Below are 18,043 nucleotides of genomic sequence, written 5' to 3' on the forward strand. Positions count from 1 at the left end.
AAAAAAGTGTTGCTTTACTTATTGCACGTCTATCGTACATTAGTGCTGTGTCTGTGTTTGATACATCGCATTGTTCCTTCGGACATGCAAGCATACATGTCTGCAGCCCACACGTAAGGGATATTCCACCATCCTGCAGTAGTTCTATGATACACTTATCAATCGTGGCACGTGTCCTGCTTCTCCTGGTTTTGGGAGCTTTTAAATTTATTCAATTGACATTGAGTTAACACTTAAATTGTGATTCTTCAATTTCTCCTGGCGTACTTTATGATGAAAGAGTTCACAGGTGAACAGCCGGGTGCTTGCGTCCAACGGGCGCAATGTTTCGGAAAGCGACCACGTCGCCATCATCAGATGCGGTGACGAACTGCCCGCCAAGGCACCGGCGCCAGGTTTACCTTCTCCCCCCGCTCCCTCTCCTACCGTCGAGGTGTTCCGAATGCGACCCACGCCCAGTTCTCGAAGTCTTTCGTAGTGGGATCACTTCTTTCGTGAATCTCATTAAAATTAGAAAGAAGACATACTACCACGAATTGACTTCGGGCACAGGCAGAGATATTAACAAGACGCCGCCAGCACGCTCCCCTGCGCACTGACCGCGAAGTGAGTGGATGCTGGACGCCCCGCACCTGGTCCTGAACCACGTTCGGAACACCTGGAAGGGGGAGGAGATAAAAGTCCGGCCCCGGCGCCCAGGGGTCGGTTCGTCACTTACATCATAAATATAATAGACTGGCCCTGACGTCATTTTCGTGGCTCCAACATCTCTGGGCTAAAGTCACGTGAATGTTGGCAAAACATGGTTGTTTCGTGTTGCGCATATGGCTGTACTCAGCGTTTTGTCGGGGGAAATGGCATTACATTTCACGTGTGTTTCTATGATAGATTATAATAAGATAAGAGCACCTATAGTCGACACATGAAGAGAATTTTTTTCTACGTTCAAATACTATTAAATAAATGTAGGCTCCAAAATTATTTTTTGAAACTTCAAAGTCTCACCTTTCATCCAAAATGTCATTTTTTTGAAAGTGATATTTTAACTTTTGTACAAATAGTAGGAACTAAACCTTTGAAGTGCAGCTAAAATTTACACTCTAAAATGGACCTGCTCCTAAAGTCGACAATTTTGGCACTTGTAGTTGACATAATTCCCATATCCCATTTTCTTTTATAAGTGACTAGAGCTCAAAACGCGACGAATCCAATATTTAAAGTTTTGACACGAGCCCACCCTTAGTGTTTAAAAGAATTTTAACGACATTTTACTTTAATCGATAGTTTATAGTAATTTCGTCCCGCTGCACAGCAGAGGGGCGTTCGATGTATTTGTTAGATTTTATAAATGGTACTGTGAACAAATACAGGTCAAATGTAGTTCTGACATAAGTTTTCGCAAATAAAAAAGTAATTTATGTTGGAAGCGTTTGGTAGTCAATTGAGAAATGTGGGTAGAATACGATACAAACATAGGATGGCAGACCGCTGATTTGAAATCCCGCCACGTTTTGCCAACAGTCACGTGGTTTATGTTGGAGCCACACCAGCCCTATAGCTTCTGCACAGCAAGGCGAATCTGCTAGTATCTATGGTCGAAGGTTCGTCAGCGCACCTGATGATGGCAGTGTAGTCGCCTGCCAAAATATTGTGCCCGTTAGATACTCACACCCGCCTGTTCACCTGTGCACTCTTTCGTCAACACTTAAATTGTTTGCACCAATCGAGTTTTCTCAATTTATAAGGTTCAGTCTTGCAACATCTCTTTCCGTTTCGTTTACATGTTTAATTATCTCATATGCAAGCTGCTGATGTCAGTGGAAACCATCAGGGTATGTCTAACCAAATCAGCACACTCTTCTCGTGAATAAATTGAGGCTATTACCAAGGCTACACACCATAGTATGAAACATAGGAATGGGACCTCTGGGGGTGAAAATGTTCTCCTAATAGTGCTTAGAATGAGCGAACGTTTCCACTCCTGACTGACTGCTGATACGTCTGCGGTCTGGTTACAGGTGGCACGTATAGTTGAGAGCCGATCGCCACAGCACCCGGTAGGACGGCACGTTGTCGGCACCTGGGGCTGGCGCGACCGCACAGTGGTGGATCCGACGCCGGCGCCTGACGACATCCTGCCGCCGATGCTGGTGCCGGACTACGGGGACCTACCTATGTCGCTGGCAGTGGAGGTGCTAGGAATGCCGGGAGCCTCCGCCTACTTCGGACTGCTCGACATCTGCCACCCCAAGCCGAGGTAGGTTGTGGTCGGCAGTGGCGCGGCGGGCACCTTGGGCACCATAGCGGGACAGATAGCGCGCATCAAGGGCTGCAAGGTCATCGGCATCGCTGGCTCTGACCAAAAGGTAATCTTTATGTGTGTTCTCCCCATTATGCCTCTCTCACTCAACATCTTCCGAAGACTAAACACTTCCTCATCGGGGATCATGGACCCTGAAGATTGATCATCGACCATACTACGTTTCTTCATAGATGATTTTGTGCACTTTGGATCCGGTTCTCATGGGGACCCAACTGCTGAACGTCCTCATCCAGTTCATCCTCCCATCACTTCCTTGATCATCGAATTGGATGAGTTGTCATATTTTCCCACAACTACAGCTTCAACCTGGCATGTTTATCTTTCACGGCTGTGTACTCTGCTAGCTGATTCTCTTTCACTTCCATTTTCTGTACGGTGTTCGTTAGTTTCATTAGGTATTACAGTTACTGATTCCTTCAATGTCTCGACGTGTTCTCTTCGTGGACTGTTCCAAAAATCTTTCTCATCATTTTTCATCAAAAAGTCAGCAGGTTATCATGCTTTTTGTGGTACCTAACGCTTCTGTTCAGCATAACAACACTAATACTATCGCTTCATTATGGGCCTTACGTATGGTGTTAACTGATAAATGTCTCTGAGAACTGTGCGACTTAACTTCTGAGGTCATCAGTCACCTAGAACGTAGAACTAATTAAACCTAACTAACCTAAGGACATCACACACATCCATGCCCGAGGCAGGATTCGAACGTGCGACCGTAGCGGTCGCTCGGCTCCAGACTGTAGCGCCTAGAACCGCACGGCCACTCCGGCTGGCAACTTATAAATTTTTCGATTGCTACAAAATGAACTAAGTTTCAGATCTATTGAAAATATGTTGATTAATTTCTTGTTTTAGGTTATGATGATGATTGAACCAGGTTCCAAGGTAATTCAAATTTTCCATTCTGGTTATATTCCATATTTCAACCAATAATGGTGTGTTATTAGGGTCTCCTCTGGAAACTTCCATCATTAGGGGCTTCTCTGGATGCTTCTATCACTTCAATCTTCTCTACGTTAATCGTCAGTCCAACATTACTGGCATTCTTTCGTAAGTACTCTTTGGTTCCCACCATCTCTTCCTCTGTTTCTGATCTGGCTGCAATGCCGTCTGCATATCCCAATAAGTACGGTCTTAGACTTCACCCCTTTTCCGTCTTTTTTCATTTCTCAATTTACTTTCTCCAGGACCAAATTATAAATAATTAGAAGGCAGCGGTGAAATGGCATCCCTTTGTCTGACACCTGTCCTGACGCTGAAGTCCTTGAAAAGCTCCCCTGGTATGTTACCATGCCTTTTGTCTTTGCTGAATACACCTTCATCAAGTTAATTAACTTCCTTGGTATGCGAAGCCCGCTAAGGACGTTGTACATACTTTATTGTGTATGTTATAATACGCCCTCTAAAAATTTACAAACCTTACCAGGAACCGATGGCTGAATTTCCAGCACTTGTCCCAGATTTGTCACATAGTGCAAATTTGATCCATGGTTGATCTTGCTGCCCAAAAATCACCGTGCAACTCTCCAACGATATCTTCACCAAAATTCTTTAGCTTTTCAAGAATTATTAATGATAACACATTATATGGCACGCATAACAGAGCAATACTTCTATAATTACAACAGTTCTTTTTACTGTCAGTTTTGGGCAGTGGGATATTGGTAGCTGAATTCCACTCTTCTGGGATCTCTTCCTTTTTCCATAATTATGATATCATATATCTCTTTCTGATATGTTCCACCTCCTGCTTGCAACAGCTCTCCCGTTGCCCTGTCTTCTCCTGGTACCTTATTAAGCGTCAGTTTCTTAACTGCTCTATCTCTATCATGTTGGTGTACCTCAATTTCTTCTTCCTTCTGGGAAGATATTTTCAGGATCCCAGCATTCGCCAAATGCTCAAAATATTGTCTCTACCTGTCCACCTGTCCTGAATTCTTTGACTGCCCATTAGCATGCCTCGTTACAGTGCCCAAAAAATTCCAAGCCTGGCGATGAACGACGTAGTTCAAAACTGGTTGGGGCACATCAGCAGAAGGAAATTCATATCCTTACACTTACAGAATGAAAACAGAAACGTGAATCCACAGCATCGCTATGTTATTTTATTAAGTAATATATCCCTCGTAAATGGTTATTTTATTCTGTAATATATCTCTTATAAAGGGTTATTCATGACCACGAAAGGGAGTTGTGTCTTGGAACAAATTTCAGACGTCTGCCTCTAGACAGCCCTGTAACAGAAATTCCAACGTCTAGGTTTGTCGCTTACGGTCAGAAAATGGTTCCACTCTCCTTACGCTGATCTTCTTCTCTTCCACAGCACACACGTCTGCCGTGTTACAAAACAAATAACTTTCCCTGTCTGGACAATGTGAAGCAGAACAAGTCGCACTACACGTACCTAAAGAGCGCATCAAATATTTTATTCTTCCAAGTTTAACTTGTTATTAAATGCCATGAAGTCTAAGTATGAATATAGGCGTAGGCTTCCGCGGCCATTAGCACATTCAGTATATATTCGGCGTTCGTGATGACAGCATTGTCAATATATATAGAACTACAGACGTCCCGATCCATGTTGCAAGCGACATTATTCCTTCTTCACAGTGTAGTGTTTTTACCTTCTTTAGAGTGTTTTTGTTTACATTAAATAAAAACACTCTGAAGAAGGTCGCTTGCAACAGGGATCGAAACGTCAGTAGTTTTATATATATATTGACAATGTGGTAACAAACCTTGAAAATTTTTATCGCAGCATGAAGTTTCCAATTTATTGTCGATTACCAGATAGACACTTACTGCCAAATCGTAATACATTTTGAATTTTATAATGTCAACATTCACACATAATCACAGTCACTCTTAAAAGTAAGATGATGGTATGCGGCTTAAAAAGTCACCGGAAAGTTAAGAGAGGATTGTTTATAAGATAGAAAGCTCACTTAGTATTACACAAAGCTGTCACTGTGAACAGTGAGTTCTTCTTCAAGACTTGTACAACCCGCTACGCCGATTTCAGTTGTTCAGAATGTGACGGTTCACAAAAAATATCCAAAAGTTCCTCATCCGACTTTATTTTTAGCCGGTAAGCAATTTTTGACATTCGGCTATCGATTTTAGACCGTAACTCTGCAAAACTAAAATATCGTTTCAGAGCTACATGTAAATGCGTCCGATCATGCTCCGAATCTGATCAAGACTATCCAAAGCAGCTATCTATCACAGAGAATACGCACAAATGCTATTACTTCTGATTGGCAGACTACCCTGCGTCTTTTACTTTGAACCCCTCAAAATATTAATATCTTTTAAACCTTTTTATTAAATGAACTATCTTTGAAAACCCACACCTATCAAAACAATCCCCTCCTTGCCTAATTGAATTGTTGTCTGAGTATGCTTCTCGTTTCAGCACCACCGTAGGCTGCCTAATTACCCATACCAAATTTCTCGGCAGCGTATGACTCTCACATCATCCAGTCACATGTTCTCGCGCTATCATTCATTCATCTCATAGAAATGAAAATACAGTATACACATATCACGTTACCTCACATTTATAGCTTCTGTCATTCTAATAATAAAGCACAATAAATCAGCAAGAATTAACAGGACACATAATACTAGAAGTACATAAAAATTATTTACAGAAATGCTTTGTTTTGACCTTTTAGAATTTCAGTGCTTGTATGATAGTGACATCTGTTAGCTAGTGCCGTAACTGGTAGCACGTAGCAGGGTCGTAAGATCATACATCTGTCACGAGATAACCTTAAAATCGTCGTCTGTATGATGCTACTTGATATCGTCCGACTTCAATAGGAGTGATGGATGGCGCTCCACCATGGACTTTAATATATTTTCATATTTATTTCTGAAATTACGGCATTTACTAAATGTGCGCTGCAGTATTCTTTTCTGAAATTACAGATATTATTCCAGAAAGAAGGTCGTGCAAGACCGAAGAAGTATGGCTTCACCTCCCACATGTTGTGTAACTAGTTGTAACAGAACCCAGACTTTTACACAACATACAACTCTGTTACTGAAGAATTAACAATAACTTTAGAATAGATCGCAGAAATTAATCATGTTCGAGACCATAACTGTCTCTTCCGGGTTGGACATTTCCAAAGATTGCTACATGGTGTATGCTTTCAGATGTTTCACACCGTACACTCAGAAATTCACCTGTCATCTGAAAAGGCCACTTGGCGGCACCCAGCAGATGTCCAGTTGGAGTAATGGCGTGAAAATTCCAGCCTTCAACGGCGATGAACAACTGTGGATGCATGATCCAGATGCCTGCTGCGGAGGGCCGCACATACCAACATTCGCTGAACGGTCTTCGTGCAGTCACTGTTGGTAGTCCCTGGCTTCATCTAGGCGGTCATTTACTCAACTGTTGCACCGCTATTCTCCACTACACATCTCCGGAACCGTCGAATACCCCAGTTATCTATGGCCTGTGGTGCATTATAGTTTCTCAAATCACGTTTTTGATTAGCGTTGCCATGCTCCTTATACTCCGGATTACTACAACGACTGTACTGTTGGCCACGTCATCTGCAACCCCCCCTCACCCCCCCCCCTCCTCTCGACACGCTTTATACACTGAAGAACCAAAGAAAGTGCTACATCTCACTCATAGCGTGTAGGGCCCCGCGAGCACGCAGAAGTGCAACAACACGACGTAGCATACACTCGACTAATGTCTGAAGTAGTGCTGGAGAGAATTGCCACCAAGAATCCTGCAGGCCTGTCCATAAATCCGTAAGAGTGCGACTGGCTGGCCATCTCTTCGGAACAGCACATTGCAAGGCATCCCAGATATGCTCAATAACGTTCTTTTCTGGGGAGCCTGGTTGCCAGTGGAAGTGTTTAAACTTAGAAGAATGTTCCTGGTACCACTCTGTAGCAATTCCGTACGTTCAGGGTGTCGCATTTTCCTGCTCCAAGTTCTCATGTCCGTCGAAATGCGCCATGGATATGAATGGGTGCAGTTGATCAGTCAGGGTGGTTACGTGCATGTCAACTGTCACAGTCGTATTTAGACGTATCAGGGATCCCATATCACTTCATCTGCATACGCCCCTCATCGTTGCAGAGACGCCACCAGGTTGAAGAGATCCCTGCTGACATGCACGATCCATGAATTCATGAGGTTGTCTCCATACCCGTACACGTTCATACACTCGATACAGTTTGAAACGAGACTTGTCCAACGAGGCAACGAGTTTCCAGTCATCAATAGTACAATGTCGGTGTTGACGGGCCCAGGTGAGGCGTTCAGCATAGTGTTTTGCAGTCCTCAAGGGTACACGAGTGGGCCTTCGGCTCCGAAAGCCCATGTCGGGGAAGTTTTCTTAAATGATTCGCACGCTGACACTTTCTGATTGCCTAGCCTTTAAATCTGCAGCAATTTGCGGAAAGATTGCATTTATGTCACGTTGAACGATTCTCTTCAGTCGTCGTTTGTACCGTTCTTGCAGGATCATTTTCCGGCCACAGCGATGTCGAAGATTTGATGTTTTACAGGATTCCTGATATTCAGTGTACACTCGTGAAATGGTCCAGGGAAAACCCACACTTCATCGCTACCTCGGAGATCCTGTGTACCATCGCACGTGCGCCGACTATGACGAAACGTTCAAACTCACTTAAATCTTGATAACCTGCCATTGTAGCAACAATAACAGATCTGACACCTGCGCCAGACACTTGTTGTCTTACATACACCTTGCCGACAGCAGCGCCGTATTCTTTTTATGTATCCCAGTATTTGGATATGTGTGCCTATATCAGTTTCTTTGGCGTTTCAGTGTATAGCATCCACTACTAATGCTGCCAGAGGCCGTCTGTGAATGGATATTGCACATTGATATCGCAGATAGACCGTGGTCACATTTAAAGTGACTGGACAGTGTATTTATGAACACTGCGCAACGAATAACCTCACAACAAAAAAGACAGCGTAATATGCCGGAAACTCATTTTGGCCGTTTACAATATGCGTTCCTTGATGTGGTGTTACCGACAAGGAAGCGTCATATGTCCTTAGATTCACTACCATCCACGTACATCAGTTTTTCCTGCTTGCGAGGCAGTAGAAGACTCAGATAGAGCTTCTTACTCCAAGTTCCGATTCGTAACACTCGCCGTGGCGTAGTTGGACTAGGTGGGAGGAGTGTTTTACCTCCCCCTCACTTATCGACCTTAATGACAGTGAAAAATTAAACCGCGTGTACCTAATAAAAATTTGGGAAAATCAATCATCACCGAAGTTAATCAGTCGTTAAAGAGGGAGGAAATGGTTACATATTAATTAAAGGAAAACTGAAAATGAAACTGATGGAAATTAATTTTGAAAAGGGGTAAAGTTAATAAAGAAAGTAAACGTGCGGTCGTTACGTTAACAAGTAACTGGTGTTAGCTAGATATTTGAGATTAGGGGAAAATTACGGTCGCCAGTCCTATGGACAACTACTATAATAACTGAAAAAGAAAGGTTATTGCACATATAATTGGCACTAACAGCATGGCAACTGAAGGCTGACACGTGTTCTGTGAAAACTGAATGTTCGTCAGAAGTAATAAATTTCGCTACACTCTGACTTAATTTAGCAAAAGAATTAATAAAACCGGAAAATCGAAAATTAATTTAGAGACTGAAGTTAATAGTGAGCTTTCTTTCTGAAGCACATCGAAATTCAGTAAAATACGGTTAGTCTTGGACTACTTCAACAATCATTTCAAAAGCTACTTGAATCTACGCAATTTAGAAATAAGAGATTTAACTTTGAACTTGAATTAAATGATTCTGAACAATTAACAATAGTAAAATTTAGTGCGTACCAAGCTGAGCTGCAGTCACAGGTAAGCTAAAATACGGCAACAAAACTCGCACTCTTAATTTGTGCTAGTGTAATCTAACTATTGTAGCCAACTATGAATACTTTAACTGAAATTTGAAATTAAAATAGCGAAATTGAATTATATTACTTTAATGCTGGCGTTTGAATTTCAACGACACTCGGGTTCATTTCGTAAAAGGAAGGGACCCTGCTTGGCAATGCAATTGGGACAATGAGCAACAAAGGTTCATGCTAAGTTGCTGTAATTTTGTGATGCAACAATTTTAAAAGTTTGAAAAACTGAGGTCTGCCATACAGTTCTAAAACTTTACGTGCTTCCAGTCTTCCTTGTTGGTTGATTGAAGGTTTGAAGCCGTCGATCGAGGAGGTGGCGACAGTCACTCATTGTCGGCCGTCGCTGTTTCAGAAGCTGGATGTTGGTGCGCCTTCTTCTCGACACGGTCACCAGACGAAACGGGCTCTTGATGTGCGCCAGCTAATGCTTCCCGTCCGCGACACCATGTCAGAAACTATCATCGCAAGTCGAGCGCAATTACATACTGCCAAACCCCGAAAGCGCGGCAACTCGCGGGAGTTTCACACAACACACCTGCTCCACTCGCTACTCCAGCCAGACTCTGCTCAGCCCGCGCTCCACGCGGCAGAGTTAACACTACCCAAGATCCTAAACACTTTCCTTCTCCACACGACCTATCGATGTAATCGTTCCATGGTATAGTTTTCCCTAGGCCAGACGCAGCGTATAAATACAAATAATATTCACAAAACAAACCAATTATACATCGACATAAATGCATATATATATACAAATAGTAAAACAATTACAATATACGAAGACACAGAAATGTCATATATTCAGGTAACAAAAATAAGGAAAACGAATTTATAGCTCAATAGATTGAAATAGGAGGATATGCATTTCCGGCGTTACACGTGCCCCACATTGTCTGAGGATGTTCGTGTAACCTAAACAGACTCAGAAAATGTCCCAACAAAGAAACAGCGGAAATGCATATGCTCAAACATCAACAAAATTTAGCATCCGTCTAATTAACCATAAACCAATTTTTAGACTATAATAATTGAGTGGAGACACTCCTAATCTTATTCCACTCTGTCATCTTGCACAAAATAAAACAGGTTGACAACATATTAAAATTCATAGAAAACATAGAAAATGGTTTAGCTATTCTAAAAATCAAAATTCCTAGCAGTATCAAGAAATGGAATACTATTTACAAAATTAATTAGAGTACATGGTCATAAAAAACAGGTATATCGAAATACGCAAATTAATAATTAATTACATAGAATACACATATTATATAACCTTTTTATAATTAATACTCTCGGCATGAATGTCCACTTAACGCTAAACAAGAAAATAATATACAGCAGATCGACAAAAACATAAATATTGACAGCAGAATTCTTTCACATCAGCTGTCCGGGAAGAAAAACAACTCCGCCTTCCGTACTCGCAAGTACAAAGTATGCCGACAGCGGCACAAGAGCCGACAGCGGCTCCGCCTCGCCAGTATTGTTGCGCCCGCCTGTGCAGCACGCTTGATCTCACTCGCCCTTGTAACAGCGTTTCCAGAACGTCCGTTTCACTGAATTCTTTCGGAAAAAGTCACTCCCGAGTAATCTCAAGGAGTCCATAAACACTATCACAGTGGATAACTCAACACTGTCCATCATCACACGCATGTACTAGCCTGAAACTTAAAACAGTGTCTAAGTACATCGGCAATGACTAGTAAATCACATATTTATGAAATCTTACAGCTATTTACTAAATCATATTTACATTCCTTCATCTACTGTGACTCAGCTGAAAACTTAAACTAGCAGCTTGGATTTTTCAGTTGATTAGATCATGATTAAATTGATTAATCAAAATTAACTACTTATTAATTACAACTTCTTTAATGACCTTGGTCAGTCAAAAGCATGGCAATCTAGCAAATCGTTAAATCTTACACTCTATTTTACATACTGTACAAATTACCCATTGTGTGGTATTAATCGATCCTAGGTTGGTACAATCTCAAGTCTACAATGTTCCGTATACCTAATAGTTTTCCAGAGCTTGGATACTCTAAGCAATAAGCATTTGTGTGAGGTATACCAATGACTTTATATGGTCCATTATAAACAAACTTAAATTTAGAGGTTTCATGGTCTATCTCGCTCGATTTCTCATGAACTTTTACAAGTACTAAGTCTCCGATTGCAAACTTAGCAAAACGCGCTTTAGCGTCATGACGACGTATGCGAGCATTGGCTTTTAGCTTCATTACTTCTCGCAAACGATCTTTTTTCACACCAATACTAATGTTAATCCGTGGAGGGAATTTGATTATCTCTTCCACTAAACTTTTACTTCTGTCATCCAACAGGATTTCCTCTGGAGAAAATCCCGTCGATTCATGTTTCAAGGTGTTCATAATTCTCTCAAATACTGCTACATATTTGCCCCATGCCCTATGGTTGTCATGGCAATAGGTACGGCAAAGTCGGCCTAGCTCACGCATATACCTCTCAGCGGGATTTCCAGCCGGACAGTAAGCTGAAATATGGATCACTTTGACCCCATTACTTTCTGTGCCTTCATTCCACAACTTAGAAGTAAATTGTGCCCCATTGTCTGATAGAATCGCCTTGGGCTTACCAACATGAACAAAATAATCGTTCACAAGCTTGCTATAGACCGCTTTGGCTGTAGCTTTCCTAATCGGGTATAGTTTGATGAACTTGGAAAAAGCTTCTAGCACTACTAAAATGTAGGCAAAGTTTCCTGATGACTTGGGCAAAGGTTCGTACAAGTCCACGCACAGTAATTCAAAGGTGTCGTTAGGCCTTATACTATGCATAGCACCACGACTCGTACAGTTGGTAACCTTCACCTTCTGACATAAATCGCAAGTTTTCACTCTGTCAGTAACGCGTTTTAACATGTTGTTAAAATGCACTACTTCACTCAGCTTTTCCGTACATTTCTTAGGTCCACAGTGACCATACGCCAAATGGTAGTAGTCTATTATTTCCGTGACGTATTTGGTGGGCCAGCATACCCGCCAAATATTACTTTCTTCACCCTTACGTATGTACAAGATATGATCGTATATCTTGTAATACTTCCTTAATTTCTGTCCTTCTGGACTCCTTTCGTCATATCGGGTTTTCACCATATTCAAACAACCATCCTCGTTCTGATGACGACGTAGATTGTTACAGATGTTCATTATTAATTTACGTCCCTCAACTTCTTTAAAATAGTATAATTTGACCACTCCGTCTGCCTCATCTTTCAATACATCTTGATTAGACTCGGGCAACCGCGACAGCGCATCCGCTACGCAATTGTCGGTCCCTCTTACGTAACAGATGTCATAGTTAAATTGCTGTAAATACAGCGACCACCTAGTCTGTCTTTCGTGAAGTAGTTTACAATTCTTCAGATAAGTGAGCGCTTTATGGTCCGTATGAGTAATCACCTTACGGTCCCAAAGGTAGCCCTTGTACTTCTTGAAACCCCACACGATACCGAGACACTCTTTCTCAGAAATCGTGTAGTTTCGCTCACTTTTTGATGAAGTTCGACTCGCGAACGCTATCGTCCGGTGTTCCTTATCCTCTCCTTTATCAACCTCTTGGAACAGTTCTACCCCCACCCCGTAATTCGACGAATCCGCTCCCAGATGGAAGGGTAGCGATAAATCAGGATGAAATAGTATGTTAGATCTTAACAACTCGTCTTTTAATCTCTCGAAAGCGGCCTGACACCCGTCAGTCCACACAAACGGAACGTTTGTGCGTAAGAGGTTATTCAAATTTTCATCATTTAACACTTGTCCTTTTACAAATTTACGGTAAAATCCTGATAACCCTAGAAAACTTTTTAACTGTTTCCTAGACTTGGGTGGAGGACAATTCCTTATTGCCTCTAGTTTCTCTGGGTCCTTCGTAATACCAGCAGTGGTAATTACATGCCCTAAAAATTTCAGTTCCTACTTCACAAATTCGCATTTCTTTAGCTTTAGAGTCATTCCGCCACGGCGCAATGCTCTAAAAACTTCATCTAACGGGTCACAATGGTCATGCCAAGTGTTATTGGCCAACAATAGGTCGTCAACATATACAGTTAATCTTGAACTCAAAGCCGGTCCTAGCACTTTATCTAGGGCCCTGATGAATACGGACACAGATATATTAAGTCCAAACGGCAGTACTCTATACTGATAACACCTGCCCGCAAACAAGAAGGCGGTGTATGACCTAGATTCTTCTTCGAGTTCTATTTGCCAGTAACTAGCTGTCAGATCGAGGCTAGTCATGAACTTAACGTCATGAAAACGTTGCAAAATCTCCTCCATACTCTCTGGTCTGTCTGTTTCACGTTGAACGACCCTATTCAACGTGCGTGCGTCAATCACAATACGCACACTACCATCCCGTTTTGCTACAATGACCAAACCGTTATTGTATGGACTCGTACTTCTTTCAATCACTCCCCATTCGATCATCTTATCTATCTCCCGTTGCACTGCTTCCTTTTTGGACAGCGGTATAGCATACGGTCTCACGAAGAATGGTTCGTGCGGAATTACATGCAACTTGCATTTATATCCTTCCACAAGTCCCGGTTTGTCTGAAAACACACTCTTATTCCTCATTATTACTTCATACAGGCCTCGTCTTTGTTCGTGTGTTACGTTTGACACACCGTCTACAATACTTTCCAATTCACTTTCTACACTATTGTCAATGCAGAGATTCATCACATAACAGTAGTTCAAATTCATACCTACATCAATACCATCCGGCCAGTTAACACAGTGTATAGGCTGGTATTGCCTATGCACACCGTCTCCTACCTCGTCAAAACTAACTACTATTGTTTTATCTTGTGACGTACATGTCAAAGGTTTGCTTTCGCAATTAATCACTGCACGGTGCTTTAATAGCCAATCTAACCCAATAATTACTTCCGTAGTTAAGTCTGGCACGACGACAAACTCTTGTTCAAATCGTGCCCCACATATCTCGAAGTTGACAAAAATCTGTTTTGTGACCAGTTTACTGGCCTTCCCAGTAGCACCGATAATTTTCACTCCTGTTACTGGCATAACTACGATGCCAGGTCTGTCTTTCAGTAACCGAAATATTTTTCCAGATACAGCACTCAATTCTGCACCGGTGTCAATCAACACGTTTAGTTGTAGGTCGTGCATATTAACAGACACTACTATCTGTCTACACTTGTCCTCGACTGTTTCTTTATTTTCCCACAGTAAATCCTCGTCTATATCCAGGTCATTCCAGAAAAAACCATCCGGCTTTGATCCTAAATCCGGCTTATCTGGCGGCCTATTCAGCCTCTGTTCACATACAGTTTTAATTTCAACACGTATGTCCTGAGGCTTAGTGTGTAGCTTCGCCTCCAATACCGAAACCTTTTCCTGTAACTCGTCAACTAGTGAGTGTTGCTTTGCTATCAATTCACTAATTGTCACCTTCGTTGATTCCACTTTGGTCAGATTGATCTCATCTGCCAATCTACCTGGAGGAATGTGCCCAGTGGTATCTGCAATTACTTCCTCTAGATCTGCGCAACCCACACTGTTATCGTCTGACCGTATAATGTCAGCTCTAACCTCATACATGCTGTAATCTATGTGCTTTTCTACCAATCGTGTCCGGCTATCACTAAAATTTTCGTAATCTTTCTCCTTAATACTCTCGCAATGTTTAAACTGGAGGTTTGCGTCTGATGGGTCGGCTACTTCTACCACTACGACTTTCGGTAAGGTCTGCCGGTTAGGGCCAGAACTTTCCGTTACTACTTCAACATCTAACTCCTGCGGGACGAAACACGACGAATCTTGCTCGTGCTCCCCATTAACATCAACTGTTTCTGGTAAAGTCTGCCGGTTAGGGCCAGAACTTTCTATCATTTCACAAACACTATCTTCCTGCGGGACGAGACGCGGAAAATCCTGCACGCGCTCCCCATAAACACTTCTCCCATACAGGCCCCTATAATCTCTTAGTTCGTCGTATAAGCGACCGAACTGCCTTAACCAGACCTCATCCCTCTCTGCATCCTCTCGCTCGATGGCGGACGTTTTATCCGACATCTGATCTTCACTCAACACTTGCGAATCATTCTTAAACTCAATCTCCAGTTCCGCTGTGGGTATTAATGCTGCCACTTTATAATCGATTTCCGGAGCACTACTTAAATTGTTTCTCACTGACAGTGAATGTACTTCCTACTGCCGTGTATACAGCTGATCTACTACTTGTGGGCGCACTACTTTCTCCTAACACTGACACACTCTCCCGCCGTTGATTATTCCACACGGAATTTTCATAACGACGACACCTGGGTTTTCTCCTGTTATTGGGCCGCCAAAATTTCTCCACGCCCGGTCGGCCCCTCCCCGGCGCGGCTAATGGTTTCCCTGTCTCGTCCCAGCAGATACGCTCCCCGGATGCTGCTGAGGCAGCTGATCACACCCTCTGGCGTTATTACTATTCTGTGAAGCCCGTATCACGTTAGTATGATACTGGTTTCCTTCATTCCTGTTATTATTTGCATTGTACCGATTGTCATTACGGCCCGAACCACTATTGTTATTGCTGCCAAGATTGCGGTATGCATTATTCCCATGGTTATCGTTGCTGTGGTTGTTGTGGTACCCGTTGTTGTTACCACGGCGTCTACCACTGTCGCGATTATTGCGCCAATTGTCCTCTTCCTCAACTCTTTCCAGGATATCATTGATTGTCCTATAATTGCTTCCTACGTATCGTTTTGTATCATCTGGAAGCTTCTTGTAGTGTTCCCAGACTATTTCGGATTCCGTGCGGCGATCACACAAATATTCCAACTTGCGGATCCAGCCCTCACAAAACTCCTTCATCGAGCCGCGCGAATTCGCATCGAAAGGCCTCGATACGACAAATTCGCGCCAGACACTTTGCTGTTTTTGCTCTGACAAGTATCCAGCCAGAAACAAATTTTTAAAAACGTCAAAAGTCAGCTTCGTAATGTTGAGGTTTAAGCCCCAACGCTTGGCATCACCAGCCAACACATCAATTATCGCATTAATTTTTCTCTCATTAGTCCATGATCTGGGTAAAACTCTTTCACAATTCTTAATGAAATCCGTCGCGTGTATACCGCCTTTTTTCAAGGGGTCGAACCGCTCCTCTTTCGTCAACAATTCCGAACTATGTGCATAGATTGGCACATAGCTCTGTTTTTCGTCAAGTTTCTTTTCTAATTCCGACACTCTCGTAATTACTTGGCAAGTGGTTGTCGCAAGCGTTTCTACTTCCCTTTTTTTTTTTTTCTTCGCAGGTATTAGCCTGCTTCGTCACTTTGGTATCTACTTCGGATACTAAAGCCTTTAAAGTTTCCACCTTCTTTTGATCCTCTTTTTTCACTAATTGGATTTGTTCCGTCACCTTATTCTCGATGATTGGAGCAACTGATTCTCCTACACTTTTCTCGATTCTGCTAATTTCGGAATAAAAACGAGTATTTATGCTCGCAATTTCCGCCTGAACGCCTATCGCCGGTCGATGTGGCCGTGCGGTTAAAGGCGCTGCAGTCTGGAACCGCAAGACCGCTACGGTCGCAGGTTCGAATCCTGCCTCGGGCATGGATGTTTGTGATGTCCTTAGGTTAGTTAGGTTTAACTAGTTCTAAGTTCTAGGGGACTAATGACCACAGCAGTTGAGTCCCATAGTGCTCAGAGCCATTTGAACCATTTTGAACGCCTATCATTTCCTGTTTAAGATTACCGATTTCGGAATTAATTACAACAATATCTTCTTTGATTTTATCAACTTTTGTGTTAACAACTCCAACATTGTTGTTAACAACGTTAATACTTTGTTCTGATTGTCTAGCATCCGTTCAATTTTTTCAGACTGAGCTTCTTGCTTGGCAGCCTGAGCTTCTTGCTTGGCAGCCTGAGCTTCTTGCTTGGCAGCCTGAGCTTCTTGCTTGGCAGCCTGATCTTCTTGCTTGGCCGATTGACTCTTGATTTCGTTAATCAAAACATTCAATAAATCAGTTAAATTCCCGGAAACTACCGGTTTTACTTCCGTAGCGGCTTCCTTTTTAATTGTCCCCCCGTATTCGTCATCAAGGGATTCACATTTGATTTTCACTTCCGATTCCGAAACATTTTCTAATGTTTGGAATTCCATTTCTGCTTTTTGTTGCGTTTCGGCGGTCGCGTCTTTCATGCTAGCCGCCTGCCCCTGAACAATGGGTACCGCGGTGCGCGTTTCCTACTGTTCGACCGATTGTTCCGTATCCTAGTCTACCAAATTTTGGCAATTGTTGCCTTCACTCATTTTAATAATTTTCAATATAAATGCCAAATCTCAAATATAATTAGGATTACTCCCACTACTTATTCTCGCTGACGTAACGGCCTGTACGTAACCAGTACTTTGTTACGAGATTTGCACAATGCAAAATTCGTGTCCAGAACAACCTCAAATCCGAAGATGGTCCTGTCACCAGGTCGCCCCGTGTAACCTCCCCCTCACTTATCGACCTTAATGAGAGTGAAAAATTAAACCGTGTGTACCTAATGGAAATTTGGGAAAAACAATCGTCACCGAGGTTAATTTGTCGGTAAAGATGGAGGAAAGGGTTACATTTAATGAAAGCAAAAATGCTAATGAAACTGGTGGAAATTAATTTTGAAATAGGGGTAAAGTTAATAAAGAAAGTAAATGGGCGGCCGTTACGTTAACAATCAACTAGCGGTAATTAGATATTTGAGATTTGGGGGAAATTACGGTCGCC

At 42.4% G+C, this 18,043-nt stretch overlaps 1 pseudogene; it reads left to right on the top strand.

The window, feature by feature from the left end:
- The window catches only part of LOC126206905 (prostaglandin reductase 1-like), a 150,655-nt pseudogene that overhangs the window by 107,603 nt on the left and 25,009 nt on the right, over positions 1-18,043 (top strand).

The sequence above is a fragment of the Schistocerca nitens genome, chromosome 1, assembly GCF_023898315.1.
Source record: "Schistocerca nitens isolate TAMUIC-IGC-003100 chromosome 1, iqSchNite1.1, whole genome shotgun sequence".
NCBI lineage: Eukaryota > Metazoa > Arthropoda > Insecta > Orthoptera > Acrididae > Schistocerca > Schistocerca nitens.